We start from the raw sequence: 20779 nt of genomic DNA on the forward strand, positions 1-20779 counted from the left end.
CAAATCAAAAGCATTAATCCAATATATAGAACAATAGAAATATTGAACATATACGACCGAGTAAAAGCAAATACCAAGCCGGTCCATTCACAATGTAAACAAATTTATTGAAACGTTTCTTTCACACTAAAATACTAAACGTACTTTCAATACTATTATTATAAACATACAAGATCACCAAGACCTAAACCAAATCAAATGTATTAAATTAAGTATCAACTCAACAGATGAAGAGATCGGCGGCCTCTTGGGCATGGAAGAGTTCGTGAAGACTGAAGCTTTCAAAAATCTGAACGTTGGTTTCGCCTTGGATGAGGGCATCGCTTGCGCCTCCGATGATTACCTCGTCTTCTATGGAGAGAGGACTATTTGGCGTAAGACTATTAGCATTAACCTACCAGATTTCTTATGTTTACGCGAATGTTAGATATTAAAATTAAACTATGTTTTGGATTTTATTGCGGTTTTGATATTATAATTTTTCCCGACGTTTCGAAGACTTTGCAGTCTTTTGGCAGCCTTCTGGCGATAAAATCCGAAAAATACTTTTATTTTAGATTAAACTACCAGGTTTTTTAACAGAATTTGCAAGTCTGAAGTTATATTGCAAGGTGCCAGTGAAGGGACTATATAACCCGGTTCCTGCCGGCTTCCCTTTCGTAATTTATGTAATATCTAATTATCATTACAACGATTTACAGACCGCATTTATGCATATTAGTACCTATATGTTATGTCAAGTTCCCTTTAGGAAAACTTCAGCCTTCGCCACTGCGAGGTGTTGTAATTACTCTTCATAAAGACAATGTGAATTAGACTAAAATGCTACACGTCACCAAATAACTGTTGAAACTAGACGTAGGTATTATGATATCAATGAATCTTGATATATTTTTATACGTAACTGAAAAATAAACACTACACCTTTACTAATAGTGCCCCGATTTGAATGCTTTGCAGATGTGAACATTTTTGTCCCAGCAAGTCCGGTCATGGATCGCTCCTACTCCCGGACAATTGTGGCGAAAAGGTACGTATCTTAGCTATTTATATTAGAATGAAGGATAAACTGTTTTAATGGAGTTTTAATGTAGCTTATTCGAGCTACAAGTCTAGTAAATTGCGTATTCAAAAATTCGGCAATTTGGAATCAAAATATAATTAGTTTTGTTTTAATGATAAAAGACGCTAAACATATTTGACTAAACATTACGCAAAATTTTTAGGTTCCTGTTGAATTTAGTAGCTTTCCAATATTCATAGAAGAATTTAAGTCACTCAATACTAAAGGCTAAATAGTATTTATATCGAATGCCTTATATCATCCTCTGTGTCTACCTCAAGGAGACTCCTAATGACCATCAAAGAACAAAATGCAGTAACAACTCAACACTAAAATAAGTCCACCTCGCGACCACGAAGACTGGAAAGTCTTCGAAGCGTCGGAAGAAAATTATAATATAAAAAACGGCGATAAAATCCGTAAAATAGTATTATTTTAATGTCTAACATTCATGTAAACATAAGAAATTATTTAAAAAATAAGTGGTTTCTACATTTACACAAAGTACTTAACTATATAAAAGTAAACAAAGGAATATTATCTAAGTTTTCATCGCAAAGGAAATGTGTGAGAAAACGGTTATAATGTCTTTAAATGGTAAATAAGAATAGGTAGGAGGAAAAATCGTTTCCCTTGCCGCCGTGGCAGCTTAGCAATTACTAAAAAAGTACTGATTCATTGCAGTGACGTGGGATTTGCTTTTTTATTCTGGATCGATTAATAACATGAGTTTCTTTTTACTGATATCCAAATTAGATACTGTTCTATATTATTTAGTAGGTATGTCTTGTTTCGGTTTGTATGTTTATGTTGTGATATATACTTAATTCAAATATTATCTATAAGTTTTTGAAGACAAATGGTATCAAATTGAATGTTATTTTTACAATATAAGCAACTTGTAACTGCTACTGTGGCGGGTTTTAACACTTTATGAACGGTGATCGCTATCCGGGCGGATATAAATATATATCCTACCACCAAACAACTACACACCAAATTAGCACACTGAATTATTGCCGGCGTCTCAACGCAGCTGTACATATGTACTTACTACCTATAGCTTACGCACGTATACGTGTATAACAATATCAATAATCACATTATACTTAGTAGGTATAAATCTAGCATGACTAATTCATATCCTAATTACTGACGTATTAGAATCCGATACTATCTAGTTACCTAACATTGTTAGTGCCCGTGGCGGTGTTAATTTATCGCCCGCAACAACGTCACATTGGCGGGGTGCCAATAGCCTGTGCACTGTAATTATTTAATCAAGAGGATCTCAATAATGTTCCGGTGAAATGGTCATGTTTGTGGCGAACTTATCATTTCAAACTTTAAACAAACATCGCGGTAACTTGCATGTTTGGTAAATTTATCAATAGGTTTGCTTATTGATTGTATAACAGCATAGTAGAACGAATAAGATCCTGCCTGGGGAATTTAAACTTTATATAATATACGTAATTTATAAGGTATAATGCCGTGCCCTATCCATTGAAACCACGCGACTTTTCGTGGCTCATGGGTGTTACAGTTTTCATAGCTTCGAAATTCTTACAGATAATATTTACGTATGCACTTCCCACAATGTTCTGTCAGAAAATTATAATAAATATACAAGTGATTTCGATAAAATTAGATTTTTTTTGGAATCAAAACTAATAAATAGATTCGCTGTCCGTTCGAATCAGTCTTAAACCTGCTTTTAAATAGCGTACAATTAATATTACGGCTATTTATTATATCTAGACAGCAACGCAATCCCCATAAAAGAGTCCAAATTAATTTAGGTAAAAAGCGGCAAAGGCAGAATTGTAACAAATAAATCTAGAAAAATGCCACGAGAAGCGCTGTGTTTCAACGAAACATCGTATTTATTACCACAATGTAGCTAAATGAAAAGCATATTTAATCTGCACTGACTAAGGGATCTTTTTCACTTTATTGCCGAAGTTTTATATCCAAGCATGACAAACAAACACTGATGCACTTGAGTATGGTAAAGGAAGTGGAATGCCTTCAAGAGTATCGATTAAGGGAAATAATTATCTCTCGCTAGTCACAATTATATCAACCTGTTTGAATTGAAGATTTTGTGATGTCCTATACAAATAGATGTTACTTGCGTGAAACTATTTTACACCGCTGAGAGGCTCAACTTTTGATTCCAACTTTTGATTGACTGCTAAAAATATTGGACTTCGAAATTAATTTCGAAACATTGCTATTTCTTTCAAACTCATTATATTTAGTTTCTGCACTCAATGTTCGATCTGATCTTGAAAATAAACCAATCAAAATAAAGCATGTGTGAGCACGTCAAACAAAGTTGTGCTGATTGGTCTAATTTTGCGATAGATTAAAAAAGTATTCGTATATTGAAAAAAGACGGTTCGATTGTAGGTACTTAATGTTCTTTATGAAAAGCCCGTCGAGGCATTCCACAACTACCGTATTTGAAACGAAACTGTTATTGGCAATAACGTGAGAGATAGCAAAATTATCGGGTAGCAATCGATGTGTAGCGGGAATATTTTTGGTGCTTGTCAATTTTATTTTATTTTGATTTTGTACTGCGATACTCCAACTATTGCATCACTTTTCAAGTTAAAAATTGAACTGTATTTGTATTGACCGTAAGAAGCGAAATTAATTAGCTCAGTTGCACTTTCGAGTTCACGCAAACACATATTTTATCTGAAGATGAGTTTGGCAAAAACATGTTTACTTCCCACTTCAAGAATTTTAAAATTATTTGATTTACTTTACTATTATTATGGATTGAAATTTGTAATTTTTTTTTATCAATATTTTTTCACTTCATAACTGATCATACGCTTTTCCCTTTTCCTTGGCATCACAATTAGAATGCCTTTCTTTCATAGATTTTCAACTATACCTTCTTGTCTACATTTACTACGATCATTTGTTGAGTTTTGATCCTTAATATTATAAGTTGCATAGTTAAGGGAATATAAAACTATAATAATCACGGCCATGTAAACAAAATGTTGTAACTTTAAAGACAATCTTTGTCTGCAGTTACGTTACATGATTGACAAATTTATGGATTTGCGAGCAGAATCTAAGAAGAAACTAGCCGAAAACCCAGATTTGGCGATCGGTGATGTCACCAGCATCAACTTCACCATGGTATCTGTAAGTAACAGTAGCAAAGGAAACAGTATCTTATCCTGGCAGTGCATAATGATTAAATTAGACGCATATTTATTTATTATATCAGTCCTGTATTTACTGTCTTACTGCTGGGCACGGGCCTCCTCTACTACTGAGAGGGATTAGGCCTTAGTCTACCACGCTGGCTTAAAGCAGATTGGTAGACTTCACACACCTTGAAAATTCCTATAAAGTAATTCTTAGGTATGCAGGTTTCTACACGATGTTTTCCTTCACCGTTAAAGTGATAATTAACAAAGCATATGTATTTAAAAAGGGAAATTAGACATATTTAAATTGGAAGTAGGTAAGCGTCGAATTGTACAATTCTCACGCCGTCACGAATGCATGTAATATGAACTAGTCGCTCGGAGTATGAACGTAACAAAAATATTTTACATTGACTTTCCGACGCTTGCTGCGGCTCCGCCTGTCTATCCACAAGAATACGAGATAACAGTGAGAATATTTGAATATTTTGCACGGAAATATAGGCTATTTCTCTACGTGAAGTTTTGAGTAAGTTTTGAGGATTTGTAAGTAACGAGCGACATCGAGATGCTGGATGTATTACAAAGTATTTTAAAATTACATTTAATTTTATATTGTTTTAAAAATATGGATTAAATTAATTTTCTCTTAACATTTTGTTGTAACTTACAAACGATAGAAAACTATATGTTTTTTATAAATAAAGAATAAAACCTTTTGGGTAACAATGTATGTGGATAAAAGACTAAAAAGTCAAATGGAAAAAGATTCTAAATACCATTTCAAAACAGAATTTCTGGAACACAACAAAGCATCATAACTCAATAGTAAACAGTACGAATAACTTATTGCTTGATATATATTTTATTTATAATAATATAACATAACTCGAGTTTCGACAGTATTTTTAATTAATTGCTTGTAACAAACTGCAATTATTTTGCAGGGCATCAGAACAATGTCATCCCACAGAGTATGAGCGCTAGTTTTGATCTACGACTTGCACTTAACGTAGACTTGGAAGCCTTCGAACAAATGGTATGTTTATTGTACTATAATCCCTTACTAACATAGTTAATAAAATATTAATTTGTTCTTTATTCAACACAAAGATATTACAGGATATACCCAATTCGAACTGGCTAGTCATAAACATACAACTATATACTATACGTATTTACAACATAAATTAAGTATATAATATAACATATAACAAAATATTTGCGGGCTCACTCCAGTTGCATGACAAAACATCTGTAAATAAATACCAAAGAATATAGTACTCTCTAAAGAGAGATAAATACGTTGTTTTGACGCTCTCTTATAATTTACGAATAAAAAGACAAAACATTGATAAGTTTAATCATTGATTTAAAAAAATATTATTAAGTCCTTGTATACGCTAATGCTAAGCAGTTCCTGTATTCCCAGAAGGCTACATTTACTACTATCTATGTCCCATAATGATGCAAGAACAAGACAGTAATTTTAAACTAAGCCGTTAACCTAAATATAAAAGAAAATAATATTATTATTATTGTTGGCAATACCATGTAGAACTAATAATATTTCGTAACGAGAAGTTTGTAATACCATAGAACTTAACAAGTAATATTTCGTATCTTGAAGTTTTTTCTTATTTGATATTATTATTCTACCTAAAAGAATTTCTAGATAAGTAACTACAATTTTGTCTGAAACTTACCTAATTATATTAAACTGGAACAAAGATAACGAGAACAGTTCTATAATGCCCCTAATTTATTACTTTAACCCCAGATATAAATCACTACGGTATGTATGGACTAAAATTACAAAAAAAAATTACAGTTCCCGTTTAATTCTTCATAATTAATTTAAGATTAGTAGGTCCCTATCGGAATGGACATAATCTTCTTACAGTACTTTAACAAAACTTGTACACAATTAATAAGTAAATTCCATAACAATTATTTAAATGCTCAGCAATGTTGCCAACACTGAAAATACAATGCGAAACTAGAAAATTACAAAACAAACTAGTTGGTGCCCGTTGGGAGTTCATTCTGCAACACTTTGCGGAAACTTAGTTGAATAATTTTAAAAAGAAGAGTTTTATGCTTTTATGCATATTTTTCTGTAGCTTTCTTTTACTTTATTATCTTTTTAAAAGTATTTTAAACGCGGTTTCTTTAAATGGTAAATCTCTTTTCTTCCAATTAAATTATTAATGATTGATTTAAATTCATATTGCTTATTATAGTTTCGCCTTTTCAATAATATAGTCTGAATTTTATTCCCATTATAAAATTAGCTTTTGCTTGCCGCTAAATGAAATCGTGATTAAAAGCATATAGATCTACAGGATATCTGTCTGTGACGTATTTTTAGCAAATATCAACAATTTATACTGATCGGCCATAGGCGTGGTTAGAAGCAGAAGATGCTACTTGAAACAAAAATAATATCGAAAACATCTTTATTAACCTCCACACATTTAATATGGAAAAGGAAATTCAAGCAAATTTTTTACTGTTGAAATTCTAATGTCAACTCCATTTAAGAAATTACACAAGACACTAAATGTACAAAATTTGAACAAAATGTTTCCGTCGTGTGGAGCAGCGTCGCTATCTCAGACAAATCTTCAACTAAGCGGTAACATTATGAACACTGGAACTTTGCAAGACTAACGATGGCCTTAAGTTTTAATCGCATGTATATTGCCTGCCACTTCTCGAGAGAGGGCAATCAAATAGATAGTTTACAATCTAAAGTCTGTTGACGGTAAAGGAAGATAGATAAGCTCAGAGGATGAGAATATCATGTACTAAATATTTACACACCTGTTAGAAAATATCTTTTAAATTGTCTCTGTAATCTTGAGGTGACGTTTGGGCTATTTCTGGAAGGTCTCGGGTTTGATTTCTAGGTCGGGCACTTCGTATCAAATTTTATATCAAATTTTGCACGGGAAAGAATTTTCAAAAAATTTCAGAAATGCATGTGGCTATTCGTAAATATATGCCACATTATATCTGGAACATGTTTAAATGGGGTGACTTGTACGTTGCTATAGCCATAGTCTTCCAATTTGAGGGCTCAATATAGTTTTTTAATATTCCATGTGAGAGGAGAGTTTCATATAACTGAATACATTATATTATTAACAGACTAATTCCGTCATGCAACACACTTACGTAGGTCACTATTGCGAATTTAACACCTTGTGTAGGTAACTATTAGTATCTCTAACATATTGTATTATAACTTCAATATTCAGATCGCGCGTTGGTGCACGGAAGCCGGTGCTGGAGTCACGTATTCCTTTAGTCAGAAAGATCCTTACACTCCGTCTACTAAACTGGATGACTCTAATCCTTTCTGGATCGCTTTTAAAATGCCGCTGATAATCTGTAAGTACTTCTGTACAATCACAGTCATCAACTTTGAACATTCATACTTCCGTTGTAACAACGTGGAAGTACTTAAATCGATTGGTTGTAATAATATGGCATATAGAGTAAAAGTTTAGTGGCTAGTGCACTAGATACTTAGAACTAAAACGATTTGCCATTGCAAGCATTTTATATCAAATGTAAATTATCTTTACTCGTTTCATCACTGTACCAAAAGTATGTCTTCTACTAATATTATGCTAAAAATAACATCCACCTCTCCGTTACATTGAAATATAAACTTAATACAGCACATGATAAAACCACATTCACCTCCAACAGGCATATATCCTTGAAACCCCAAGTGTTCCCTGGTGGGACCGATAGCAGATACCTTCGCTTCATCGGCATTCCAGCGCTGGGCTTCTCCCCCATGTCTAACACGACGCCTGGTCTGCATGAGCACGACGAACATCTCATATCGTCAACGCATCCACTCTTCTGATAGGCAGTTATGGCTGATAGCGACTATCTACCGTCAGAAGACCCTTCTGCTCGTTTTCAACCTTCTGCTACAAAATAACCATATATAAAGTCCTAATAATTGAACGCTGTGTACTCCTTTAAGTTGGTAATGCATCAGAATATGACCTATTATACTACTCCTGTGTAAAATAGAGTATATAATCTGCTGGAGAACCTAAAATAAATAAATAAATAATACAACTGGAGCAAGAATTCGTAACTTTAACAATCTGGTATCTCTGGTATATCTGGTAAGTGTAGTAAATAATTTAAACAATTAGTTATGACAACAGAGAAAAGTGACTTAATATTAACTCATCAAAATATAAATCGTTTCTCTGGCAAAATACTTGACATAGAATTATTAGCAGAAAAATATAATATTGATATTTTATGTTTTACGGAACATGGTTAAAAGCAGATAAAATGGCATTTAGTGTTAGTGGCTACAGAGTCGCCAGCTCGTTCTTTAGGATATCAGCAGAAGGTGGAGGCACCATGATCCTCATCAAGGATGGTGTCTCTCACAAGGATAGGCAGGATATTGTAAAACTTTCTGTAGAACGAGTGTGTGAGGTCGCGTGTGCAGAGACCAGTGGTTATATTATATTGTGTGTATATAGGCCTCCTTCATCAAGTATATTGGCATTTATTTCTAAAATGGAGGATATTCTTAAAAACTTAAAATGAATAATAACATTTTAGTCTGTGGGGACTTTAATATAGATTTGCTAGTGGATTCCACAGATAAAAGACTTTTTGAATTTACTTCAATCATTTAATCTAAACTGTCAATTTCTCGAGCCGACTAGATTAACTACAACTTCAGCTACCTGTATTGATAATGTTATTTCAAATTTTAAAATTAACTCTAAAGAATTATTAGCTGGCGTTCGCTCAGACCACACATGTCAAATGGTCAAACTGAATTGTGAAAGCAATAGAAGTAAGAACATAGTACAATTTAGACCCTAACCCAATATAATCTACAGAAATTTAGTGCTAGGCTTAATTTGGTGTTGCCTATGCTGACTTGCGGTTCAGACAACCCAAATAATATGTTTAAAACATTATTAAATGGTATTACAAACATATTTAATAAAACATGTAGTGTAAAATCAGTGCCACTAAAAATAAAATATCATTCAGTGCTTGGGCAACAAACGGTATTAGACGTAGTAGAGATGTTCTCTATGAATTATATGACAGAAGGTCCTTTACACCCAATGTCGAATTTAATAATTATGTGAGAACATACTCTCAAATTTTTAAACGTGTATGTAGGTATGCTAAAGCTGCCTATATCAGTAGTCATATTAAAAACTCAGATAATAGAATTAAAACTACTTGGAAAATTATTAATACTGAAACTGGCAAAATAAAACTAATGACAAGATTTTATTGAACATTAATGACGAGCTAGTTTCAGATAAATATAGAATAGCTAATTACTTTGAACATTTTTTTACTAACATACCTTTTGAAACGACAAAATGTCTGCCATCCTCACCAGGGGCAGCTGAGTCGTTCTTAAAACAAAATGTTGATCTGTCGATTCCAAATTTCGAATTTGAGTTTGTCACGCACTCTGATATAATAAAAGTATTTAAGAGCTTAAACATAAAAGCACTGAAGACCTATGGGGTTTATCTGTTAAAGCGTTGCAGTCAGTAATAGACAACATTGCCCCAATTCTTGCGGAAATCTTTAACTGCTGCGTCAGAGACGGCATATTTCCTGATCTTATGAAGGTTAGTAAAGTAGTACCAATTTTTAAAGCAGGTTGTTCTAACACCCCTCTAATTTCAGACCTATTTCTATTTTACCAGCCTTAAGTAAGGTATTTGAAAAACTAATGCTTAACCAAATGCTGGTGTTTTTAATAAAAATGGGATCTTACATAATAGACAATTCGGCTTTACAAAAGGCAGATCCACGCAAGATGCTGGACGTGCTTTAGTCAAAGCTGTGTTAGATGCTTGGGAGGGATCCCAGGATGCACTGGGGGTCTTTTGTGATCTTTCCAAGGCATTCGATTGCGTCGATCACAAAACCCTCATTTTAAAGCTTCATTATTATGGTATTAGAGGTGGACTTAAACTAATATCTTCATATTTATCAGGTCGAAATCAANAAGTATTTATCGACAACGTCTCCTCTGCCGGGTCCGCAGTTAGAATTGGGGTTCCCCAGGGTTCCATATTGGGTCCATTCCTATTCTTAGTTTACATAAATGATCTGCCTTACATGGTTGATAATATGGCAGATGTAGTATTGTTCGCTGACGACACTTCGATTATTTTAAGTTAAATAGAAGGGATGAGAATCTCGGTGAGCCACATAAAGTACTTAGTTTGATTTCTGACTGGTTCTCTTCTAATAATTTACTTTTAAATGCCGCAAAAACGAAATGTGTCAGATTTTCGTTACTGAATAAAAAAGGAACTAAATATTGATTTAGATGGGGATAAATTAGAATTAGTTCCCTCAACGGTCTTCCTCGGGGTTTCAATCGATAGTAAATTGCAATGGGGCCCCCATATTCAAAAATTTCTAGTAAACTGAGCTCTGCCGTGTTTGCTATTAGGAAGATAGACAATTAACTGACGTGGCTACGGCAAGGCTAGTGTATTTTGCATACTTTCACAGCATTATGTCCTATTTTATTCTTCTGTGGGGCTCTGCTGCAGATCTGCAGACCATTTTTATCTTGCAGAAACGAGCGATTAGAGCTATTTACAACCTTCGCTCTCATGATTCCCTTAGGCAAATGTTTAAGGAGGTGAATATACTGACTTTGCCGGCCGAATATATTTTTCAGAATATAATGTACGTACGTAAAAACCTTAGTACTTTTATTAAAAACAGTGACTTGCATAGTCTAAATACCAGAAATAAAAATAAATTGGTTGTCCCTAATCATAGGCTCTGTAAAACCAATAAATCTTTCTTAGTTAATAGCATTAAGTTCTATAATAAACTTCCCTTCGAAGTTACCAATTTGACCGAACAAAAATTCAAGTGTTATGTTAAGCGTGAATTAATGTGTAAAGGATACTATACTGTATCTGATTACCTTAATGATAAGACGGTTTGGAAAGTTTGTCCTGCACACAATGACCCACCATGTTAGCACACATTAGTAATTAATTAACTGCCTAAAATGTCTTTGTTACATGTCTCACATGCTTTTTTTTTTTTTAATAATGACATTTCTATAGTTCTAATTTTACATAATCATATCATATCTTAATGAAATGTAATTTTTGAAAGACGACCACCCGATCATGTTGTGTTTGCCTGTTCAATATCACTATTTTTTTCTTTTCTCATGATTGAAAACTATGATTGTAAATGTAGGCGAATGCACGCTGTACGCCGTTATTTAAGTATGAATCTATGTTCTCTTTTATTTGCTATCGCCAATTTTATTTTATGCCGCTCCAGGTTTAGTCGATTGGATTTCATCTTATCCCATGTTAACGGTGATGTGCGTGCATTAGCTTATATAACTATTGTGACTATGTACAAGAAAGACTTGGAAAAAATACAAAGAAGTACTGAACAATTGATGACAAAAGAAAGCCCGGGAGTTTCTTTCTGCCTTTCTTCTTCGGGTAGTCATCACTTAGGTAGCTAGTGAAAGGCTGGTAGGTTAGCTAGGCTAGGGCTCATGTCCTCACCGGTGAGGATCGCGACGCGTTACCCTTCTATTTCCCCCTACTTGCCAGCCCGAGCTGGTTACTTCGTACTTTTGTACCTAATCTTTTGTATAAACTTTATCCCTAATTTAAAATCTCCATAGTTATATAAGTGATTTTAATAGTTGTTTAGAAATAATAATTATTCTTATTCTTTGTTTTGACGTATCATAAGTGCAACTTTGTTCGCCTACGTGATAAATAAAGTATTTTATTATTTTATTATTATTTTATCTCATCATAGAGTATATTGAAGTCAATTGTTAAATTCAATAGCATGAATATTAAATAGGAAGGCAGACGCTTACATACTAGATACAAAGCAAAATAAAAAATGCGATCATCTACAACCCGTGTTTAGTCTAATTGGAAACCAAACGTTACCCACGCTTCGTGACCTGAAATTTATAATTACAGACCAACTCGTAACCTTAATTACACCCGTAATCTAACCCAATTTAATGACACACTTGTATTAATTAATCTTATTTTTTAAGCTCAGCCACGTTATTTGAACGTAATTTCTACCTCGTTGAAGTAATTCTGCTTACAGACCTGTGTTCTTTTATTAAAGATTTAAACGAATCTGTTGTTTTCTTTCATCTTTATTCATATTGAAGACACAGCTCAGGACATAATTAAAATAAATAAGATATATTATGTTGTCAAATACGAAATTAAGATTCAATAGATCCCTTTTATAAGCATAATAGTTCAATTTAGAAACAAAATAGATATTCCATACATAAATATTCCCGATCTTCTAGATAGCAGAAACCACAAAGACCTTAGATAAACAGCATACCGACTCTGAGCAAATATTTGTGAATGCAAATCCACTGCGATCTAAGCTAGCTATATTTTCTTCGCTCAACTATTATTTTGGTGTGCTATTGTAAATCGAAATGGAAATCAGTGTAAGATACCATTGAAAGCTGATTGCTATCAACTTTATGACTTCGGTTAAAATATATAAGATACATAATATAATGTAAACATATCTCGATAGATATATCTTTATTTTAATAGGGCACTAAATCCTCTAAAAGAAATAATTCGGAGTGCATTAAATATATCCTAAAATAAATTATATAATTCCACTCATTCTTTTAATCAACAAAAAAAAATACGAATACACATAGCATTGCCAAACCCTAAGGCACCAGTTGCTTTATCTCCGGAAATATAGTAGATGTATGTGAAAAGTTGAACTGTGGGATGCAACAGGTCACGCCAAATTATATAGCAAACTTACAGCACCATGTTAATGGGCAACTTCGGCAAATTAAGAGAAGTTTATAGCTACACTACATTGGGTAGATTGGCACTTTATGAAACTTGATCGACATTTTTTTATTGCTTTAGTATGCAAACGAGTAACCCGTCCGCCTGATGGTAAGTAGCAATCAGCGCCCATGGACTGAAGCAATGCCAGAGGCACAGCCAAGCCGTTACCTACCGGGAGGTGAACCCTTTTTTAAGCCTCATTTAATATAGGAGGATCCTAGTTAGGTTCCCATATTTTTGCTGCTAATCAAGTTCCAGTTTGACTAACAGTGAAATTACTTGGTGCTAAATGAGGTTTCATATCGCAGAAAAACAGACAAAGCGCACAGCCACAATTTGTAGTTCAGTCTTTGATATTTATTTTAGACATTAGTGGCGCTCAACAATGTTTCCTTATACATTAATGTTAAGAAAAAAGCTTCAGTATCAGTCTAGTTAATACCTTATCAGTATATATCTCATAAAGTTATTTCATATTACAAAAAAGAAATACTACTTACATTAATTAATTTTAATAAATAGAAAAACCATAGATAAGCATAGAAGATTATTCTCAAATAAAACAGGATTACCAGAATTTACCCCACACTACAGTTGATTAAAACCCAAATTATTTTCTCCGAGACCCCAATAATCCCGATAGAAGCTCATCTAAATGTCTGACGCATTCGGTTAAATTGTTAATAAGGCCTAATGCGGGCTCTGCACTTATTTGCGCAATGCGCAAACAAAGAAAGTTTGTTCAGTGAATTTGTATATTTAATGAATCAGTCCCTCCCGCGCGGCTCGTGCCTGGCGCGGAAGTACGATATGCCCTTCAAATATTCATTAGAATCAATCGTGGTGTCAATTAAATTCTTATCATTCTCTTTTGAGCTTGTTTTTCCTTGTTTGTTCATTTGTGGTTTTTGAAAGGACTGCTGTTTGTTCCCAAGAATATATGTTGCAGTTTCATGTAAAATAGTACATTCTATACACTTTTACTTCCTTGTATTAGAAGAAAAAACGTGTGCCGAGATAATATACAAATAGATATATTAGAATTTGCACGTTAAATAATAAAGTCGCAAATACAATACATTCAAGATAATCGCGATTATTATAAATTTAAATAAACAGCAACAGCAACTTCCACAAGGAAAAGGAAAGACTAACAAACATAACAAATTAAAAACCAATTACCACAGATTAATCAAGACATTAAAGCAGCAGGATGGACTGCAGTGATCTATAAAGGTTGAGGGCACTAATCTAAACAATTCCTCACGACCTTGCGGTGGGAAGGCTATTAGGACGGACCGAGGCTGTAAATCTAAAGGAATTTACGGACCACCGGCGCTAAATCATTTTTCATACGAACATTTAACGCCTGGGTACAACTGGGAGATTGTTACAAGTTTTTAAGATTTTTTTGCAAATTGTCCGGTTATGTTTAGAAGTACTTTCGTATGTAGAAGTGTTCTTCTATACCCTACTGCTTTAAACATTTTTACTGGTACACAGCAGCGTATAAGCGATGATGTCTTTTTATTTGGAGGACTTTTAAATAGTGTAGTTACACTTAATGAGATTTCACAAATTACTTCAAGTTACCGAGCGCATTGGAGCGTCATACATAAGCCTTAAATTCTAATGGTGGTGTTGCTCTTATTTAACCACGTGCTTTATGTTGGGAGATCGCCAAAACCAAGAACTAACCATTCTCCATTCTTTATTTTTCAATTACTTCGTTTCTGTTGCTGTTCAAACGCGGAACTGATCACAAAGTAACAGTCAGATGAACCTTCTTATATTGCATACTTAATGACTTGACAACAAAAACTATAAATTATGAAGGCCTCAAATAGCCAAAGGTCTATGGCCAAAATCTAATACTTCCTTTTATTCATAAAGTACACAACTTATAGTTTTTTGATAAACACGTATCTACATAAATAACAAAAACGAAAAAGAAAACCATTTCATTCCTGTAACCATCTAGAAAACGACATTTCCAAATGACATTCAATAAATGAGGCATTGAATAAAATATCTGCCCAATCGATGTTATTTCGCCTTTTCAACTCCACTCCGACTTTTTGCCACAGCTGATATTTGAAACAAGTCAAAGGTTTTCATATCTCTGCATTGGCGTAAATTGGGTATTTCAGTGATACCACAAAAATTTAATTTAATATCTGGTATAGTTTGGTTCTGTATTTGAAATTTGTGTAAACCAATAAGACGGTGGCATTATGTTCGTTGTTAAAATATTAACGAACAATTTAAATGAAATTTATAATACAAGTAAAACACACACATCACACCGTTATCGAAGGCATAGTGGAAGGAGGACACCCACTTTTGCTTCGTGTATTTCGTCCCATAATGTGAGAGGGGGCAAGCCTATCGCTGTATTGGGCACAATTTCTAGACTTCGAATTGATACAGAGCAGAAAAACCCAATGTAATTTTGCCCAAACCGGGATTCGACACCACGAATAGCAATAATCGCACTGCGTACACGATACAACTATGCCACCGAAGCAGTCTAAACAACTATATTATCTAAAAATAATACTATGCACCGACTCGTATCATGCACCCTAAGATGACGTAGAGCAAATATTAACAAATACAAACATTTGTCTTAGAAGATCACACACAATTTTTTTAAGCCTCAGTATTGAAGCTATATTTGTTCACCCAGCACCCAAAGAATTATACGGAATATTTCAATTTAAAAATGGAATGAAAATAGTTTTATTGAAAATAATTCAAAGCGTTTCTAATATGTTGTACGTACAAAGGATACAAAGACAGAGCGTCTGATTTCCTTGGGCGACTGAACGCTTGCTCTTTACTCTTCGTTTGTTGACGCAGGAGAAAGCACAACAATGTTATAATTTAGTTTCAAACCATTTTCCTTATAAAGCCATTGTATTTGTAGAACAAGATATACATCTTTCACTAGAATTTACTGAGACAATCACGAACGATGGCTCAATGAATTAACAGATGCCTTCTAAAATAGAAACAATGCCTCAATACAAAACTAATAATATCAAGACGAAGTAATACAGCATCTCAAATGAATTGTTTCACGAAAGCAAAGTTTATTTCTCTTTTTTATTATTATAGTTTATTTTACAAGTTTCTACAACTTTTATTGGTTCTTGTTAAATTGGTACCTACTAAAAGCTATGTTAGATTATAGAAAAATATCCACTACCACATGTTATACCAAATATTCGGCAGCATTTTCGGCAGCAATTAATCGGAAAACAAAGTAAGATCTACCTATTAAAATAAAACTATTTTTACTGATTTTATCACAGTTTTTTTAATATACTTATTATAATTTTCTCCAGCCTAGCGGCGATAGCCTAGTTGGGTGTGGAACGGTCTGCCAAGATGAATGTCCGCAGGTTCAAATCCCAAGGGCACACACCTCTGACTTTTCTAAAAAATCATGTGTGTATTCTTTGTGAATTTATCGTTCGCTTTAACGGTGAAGGAAAACATCGTGAGGAAACCTGCACATCCGAGTAGTTCTCTATTGGATTTTCGAAGGTGTCTGAAGTCTACCAATCCGCACTAGGCCAGCGTGGTGGACTAAGGCCTAATCCCTCTCAGTAGTAGAGGAGGCCCGTGCTCAGCAGTGGGCAAGTATATAATACAGGGCTGATATTATTATTATTAATTTTCTCCAGACGTTTTGGAGACTTTACAGCCTTCTTGGTCACGAGGCGGACTGAGGTGTTGGTCATCCGAAAAGTCAGTTACAATATTTACCTTCATTTTACAATTATAAAAATTTTTACTTTACCAATAAATAGAACATAGGAGGAATCTGAGATTTCAGTCTCTAAACTTGTTCTTACCCAGTAAAGACGTTTAAATTAAGTTTCTAAACTGCAGTCGTTCATTGACTTCAAATGACCCATCTAGCTCTGACTGAGTGCAATTACCTTACTAAACTTTCTTTAGGAAGCACATTAACCCAACACAGTCAGACATCCTACATTGGCTACAAACTAAACCAGCTTTTAAAAAACATTTGCCGTCAAAATTCACGAAGTTTTTTATCGAAGCTAGAAGCAATAAAGTGGACGAGCCAGCAGTAAATATTAAACGCGCGTGTCTCTGTATAACCAGCACCCGCATCGGCACCGCATTACAACGCATCTGTTACTCGCACTTAATATCCGAGGCCTCTTCCGACGCTGGTTTAATACCGCGTGAATTATTGTTGTGTGGCATATTGTTATTTAAGAAACTCCGATTAAAGTAACATGCTTAATTACAATGAAATACGATGTAAAAGAAATTAGTGAAATAGCTAATTAAGGATATAGCTAGTATGGTAAAGTCCATGAAACCAAATAAAAGTCCCGATCGGTGTTAAGAAAAGTAAAATCCATCTTTTTTGTTTCACTGCACACGTTTCCTTGGTCGGACATTAGATCGGGTGGAGCAAAAAGAAACGGCAGGACTGCTTTTGTAGTTTAAACTAAAGATAATCATATCTTCGTGACATTTTTTGCGTTGTACGATCTTAATTCTTATCTGATCTTAGCCGTGGGTTTTGTTCCATTAAAATAAACACGATTGTTTCGGCCTTCAAGAATATTGTTGCACAAAACACAAGAACCTTACCTCCGAACGAACGAACAAGAATTTTACTTCCAATTTCTTTCAAAGGTGAAGAATAAACTTTATCAAACTGACCTATTCCTGCTGCAAAACTGGCTACATTAGCTGTCTTACACCTGCGACGTTACAATGATTCGCATATTCTCTTTTACGGTGTTCCTGAGTATTGTTCAACTTTACCCCACCCGCTCCCTTTCAAACTACGTGTTGTGATTAACAATTTAATATTTTTATCAGCCCAGAAATTTAAACTACCTATTAAAGGTAAAAGACCTAGCATCACAATAGCCATTATTTGTGAGGTTTTAGATAAAATAGATACTGGTAAATTCAGTACCGCAAGATATATCGGCCGCTATAGCAGGTTTTACACATTGTATACATTGGCTGCTGACTGTCTTGGTGGCGTAGTTGTAATGCGTATATGGTACGAGTCCGGCTACCGCGCTGAGGTCCCAGGTTCCAAATCCCGGGTCGAGCCAAAAATAGTACTGACTGATTTTTTTCCATATTAAAATTACTTAGTCGTTGCTTGTAGACAGTAAATTGGCGGAGTGATAGCTCCGTGCCTTGGAAAGCATGTAAAGCGGTTGGTCTTGTCACCTGATGTCTCTCCGGTCATGTCGGTTTGCCGTCTCACCGGAGTATGAGAGTGAAAGAACAAAGAGTGCACCTATATGTTGCGCACACACTTTGCACTAAAACATCTATTCCGCACCTGGGTTTTCTCCTTTGAAATTGATCGCCGTTGCTAAAATTCGGGTAGAAGAGATTAATATTGTATCCTTTCTTATTTCTACAGTAAATGCGCTGCCACTTCGGGTATTGCGGATAAATTGTTAATCAATTAATTTTCATTGCAGTCAAATCTGAATGGATGTTGACAAATGACGGCCCAAAACGGAACCATCTCTCAAATCTAAATTCGAGTTGATCAGCGTACCGTGCGATACGGCCTATTTCATTGAAGGTAGCGATTTGAAAATAAATCATGCAAAATTTTACTGTAGAATTAATACTACTGCCCATGGACTTGTTCACGTATCTAAAGATATAGGCAGAGGTGTAACTAGTGCTCTCATTAATGACCGGGTTTACCGAGTCCGATTCCGTAATGTCGGCACGGTTATTCAAGAATTATTGAATTTACTGCAGCCATGATGTTGGGGCGATACATCATACATTAAAGGAAGATTTGGTATACACTCCTGCTTTCTACTCTTTATATATATTGATTAAAGGTTATCTTTTTATATCTTCTAGCACGGCAAATGAATACAGCTGATGTCAGTAGTCAAATCCAAAAAATATCCTACTAATTCTATTAAGAATTAGTATGATTCCAAACATCTATATTCCAGCAGCAATTTCAAAAAATAAAACAAATGTTTGACCTACTATAAACTTTACGCTATAAAGCTTCTGCGTCTTGACTCTTTATACAAAATACATCTAAGAAACTCGGAACTTCCATCAAATAGAATTGAACACTCCTTTGCACACCTGCGTTTAAGGAGAAATAGAATAGTGTAGTGTTTTAAACTAAAAGTAGTGATCGAAGGTGATTTTGATAGACTTGTGCGGTAAACAGGTGGGTCACATTATCGTAAGTAAACACGCATGCTGAACAATCTACCATCATCACCAACCGCAAGATATTCAAAGCTAATCAAAGAATAAAATTTACTGAAATATGTAATTATTAAGATCTTCTAACCAGTTTCAAGCTTATTAAACATCCATTAAAGAATGAACTTAATTTTACAAAATTGCTATCCGATATATTTGAAATGATGGCTATCCGATATATTTGAAAGAACCTTGTCCCGCAGTTTTTACGTACGAAAATCTGTTATGAAATAATGAAAGCCATTTTTTGTGCAACTTAATTATATTAGGTATATAGCTTTCACGACATCACCGAGCGGTGACGAGCACAAGCACTCCGAAATAAATGTGGGAGGCAGTTCAAGGGTGACAAGCCTCGACTCTGAACAGAGTGCTTCGTTACTTCAACAGAGAAGCGGGATGTAAATAAAATATAATACGATATGATACGGAAGTGAATAAAGATAGCAGTGGCTAAGAGTAAAATTTTCCGAAAGAGAGCCCGACGCAACATGTAGGTACAACAAATTATTCTTATAATCACTAGATTTTATATAAATTACGAAAGAGAAGCCTGAAGGAATCGTGTTATATGGACTCTTCTTCCCTGAAATATATTTTTAATATATTGCTAATGAATGCGCTCCCCTTAAATCTATTTTTTAGTCTTTTTGGGTGTGGCTCGCGACTCTGCTAGTTTGAAAGACCTTGGTGTTTAAGTGACTATTCTTTCAGGCCATGGTCTATCAGTATGCTATATTTCATTCAAATCTTTATAGCAGTTTCTATGTTTATTTCTATAGAACATCCAAACAATTCCACAAACCTTAACATTTTAACTGTGTAGTACATTTTTTGTGATTTTAAAATACATTAAATTCGTACCTACTCTAGTAGAAGACGGTTTGAGAAAGGTTCCATATAGCAACAAATGGGATTTCGTCTTTAATACAACACTTATTTTGTGGCTAAAACTGCAACTGCATAATATTTCTTTATGACATTTAATAGGAGGAAAAATTACAGCATAAATGCACAAGCTTTGAAAAAGGCTATTCTGACACCGTTGGTCTTTTTTATACGGGCACAGCAAAGAGACTGAACAATATAAGATTAATCTGTCGAATATTTTAATTATAACTAAAATTCTAAAATGTTAACACATACGTATTTTATCCTCGAAAGGGAAGAAAGGCGCAACTGGCGCCACTTTCCACCGTGTGTATTCCTTCGATAATATTGTTTATCGAAGATTCCGTCTCATGATGTGCGGCGAGTCTATCGCCATATCAGGCTCAAATTCAGTCTCGGCTGACACTGAGTTGAAAAACCCAATATCACTTTACCAGACTTTAGGTTTGAACCTGAGACCATAGCACTACAGTCATACCATAATACAACTA

The 20779-nt window shown here is 34.4% G+C and overlaps 1 pseudogene; it reads left to right on the forward strand.

Moving 5' to 3' along the window:
* Positions 1 to 227: 227 nt before the first annotated feature.
* LOC119192274 lies at positions 228 to 8125 on the forward strand (annotated as a pseudogene).
* Positions 8126 to 20779: the final 12654 nt, after the last annotated feature.

The sequence above is a fragment of the Manduca sexta genome, unplaced genomic scaffold (genome assembly GCF_014839805.1).
Source record: "Manduca sexta isolate Smith_Timp_Sample1 unplaced genomic scaffold, JHU_Msex_v1.0 HiC_scaffold_2551, whole genome shotgun sequence".
NCBI lineage: Eukaryota > Metazoa > Arthropoda > Insecta > Lepidoptera > Sphingidae > Manduca > Manduca sexta.